Genomic DNA, 2,412 nt, shown 5'->3' with positions numbered 1-2,412 from the left:
TTCAGAACTACTGGAGTATATATACTAATGAGAGATGATAGAGGGGGAGGAGACATTATTAATAAAATGAATATGTGCATGGCTCATTGAGGTTTATAAATAAATTTTACAAAAATTATAAAAAATTTTTGTCGTAATTCAATTTAAATTTAATATAAAAACAATAAAAAATCTACATAAAAATTAATTTATGCTTCCCACCTTACATCTAATTTGTTAAATTATTTTTAATCCCCAGGAAATTTTTAGCATATACAGTAGACAGTTCATTAAATTTTTAATCTAATTTTAACCCAATTAATTACTGGATTACACTGAGGAGTGGTACATTCATAATTTACATTATGTCCTTACTCCAGTGTGTAGGGTCCTCACTCCTTTATTTAATAAATGAGATAGTCTGGAAGTCAAGAGCTGATTCTTTGATGGTGTTCTACTAAGAGATGAAGAGAGGGAGAGAAGCTTTCTACAAGTACACTGGACAAGGAACGCCATTACAAACCACGTGTCTACTCCGTATATCTAAGCGTAAACTATAAGTATACGGAGATTATAGCCACGCCTAGTAGCTAACCACTTTCAGTTTCAGTTTCAGTTGGTGTATGTCAACACAGCGACAAACAATGGCTACAAGCTCTTCTTCCTCTTCTCCATTTATAAACGTTTGCAATAAAGAACTAAGTGAGTTTGTGGGTATATTTGACATTTTATAAAGTGTATTTCAGGTATTGATGAGTATCACTCAGTGTATGATAAAGTGAAGTCTATTTCTGCTAGTTGGAAATCATTCGCCATTTCATTACGTTTGAGAATAACTGACATTAATATCATAGAAGCTACCTCTCATGGAAATGCAATTTCTTCCCTGCAGAAAGTTCTAGAGTATTGGCTAATGAAAAATTATGATTATGAGCGTTATGGTTGGCCCTGCTGGAGAATGGTGTGTGTAGCTGTTAAAGAAGGAGGGGGAAATTCAGCATTAGCTGATGAAATAGCTCGTGAACATCCTCTACCAGCTATGCCACCTGCAGGATCAACTAGTTCAAAAGGTACATATATTAGTTGAGTGTTGTCATTAATAGTATCACTGTCAGTGTATCAGTATCTATGATAATACATTATGTGTTAGTGTAGGTTGGGTTGGGTAGCCTAATTATCTCCTTTTTTGGTATTTAGGCCACGTTTACACAGCACCGAAAAACGAGTTTGATGTATAGTTTTGTGCCTGTTTTATGCTCCTGTTTACACAGGAACGAATGAAAACGTGATAAAATCTTGATAGAACCATAGATATTATAGACTACATACGTAACTGGGATTGGAAACTGATCACGTGATCCCATTCAAATCACTGTATTATTCAGGTACAGTCTCTGTGACAGTGAGAGCCACTGAGAGGCGGACGAAAATCCCTGACATGGCTGTAAAGAATGGTCTCTAGTGAAGTCCCGCAAGCTATTTTATCTGTACTTGGGCTCTTATAATATACTCACATGTTTGTATTTTCCTTTGATACAAAAATACAATGTGTTAGCTGTGTAAAAACAGGTGTTTAAAGCAAGTGCGCTCCCCGTGACAAGAGATAATGTCTTATTCTTCCTCCTGCAAACAAGCTTTAGCTACCCCAGTTTCATTTTATGATTAAAACTATGCACAAGGCCATGCTACATGAGAATAGACTGGTTAGTTCTGCCTGCCATATCGCTGAGAGCAAAAATCATAGATAGTAGAGTAAATGAAAGGGATTGGAAACTACCGTTCCCGCCCGGTGATGCAGTTTTCGTCACCCCTGGTTACCTGGTTGGCAACGTCCGTGTTTATCTGCATTCCCCATCTCCTCCACAGTAGTTGTTGTGCAGAAAGGATTTCGAAGGAATATTGTGCGACTATTAGATAGCGCTTGCTTGTGATATATCTTCTGTTCCACATAGAAAGTTTATGGCTACCTATAGCAGGGTTTTTGTTTCTATAGAGCTATTTTTCGACCAGTTATGGGTACACAAAGTCGGCATCTTTTTTGACACCTTTTCGCCTCTACAGCTTTCATGCTTTTGCTATTCTAGTGTTGTCTCATATCATTCCATAGGTAATTGAAAGTTCTTTTATATTCTGACGAGCTTTTTAGAGTTTAGCTACAATTGTCTTCATTAGAGGGAGAAAACAGCAATTTTATGGGCAAAAGCGCTATAACACTCAAAATATTAATCTAAATATGCCAAATAAATAATAATTAATAGTGCAAAACATTGAACTCCTTGATAGTAGAGTTTCTTTTTCATCAGAGGACTCTTCTTGGAGTTATTATAATTTTAATGAAAAAAATCAAGAATTTTGTGGTCAAAAGGTAACAAACCGCCTAGTCAGCAATTTTTTTGCTTAGCAACAATACAATCAAATGGCATAATTGCTACG

The sequence above is a fragment of the Amphimedon queenslandica genome, unplaced genomic scaffold (genome assembly GCF_000090795.2).
Source record: "Amphimedon queenslandica unplaced genomic scaffold, v1.1 AMPQUscaffold_12674, whole genome shotgun sequence".
In the NCBI taxonomy this organism is placed as follows: Eukaryota; Metazoa; Porifera; class Demospongiae; order Haplosclerida; family Niphatidae; genus Amphimedon; species Amphimedon queenslandica.
Note: the sequence above shows the minus strand (reverse complement) of the source record.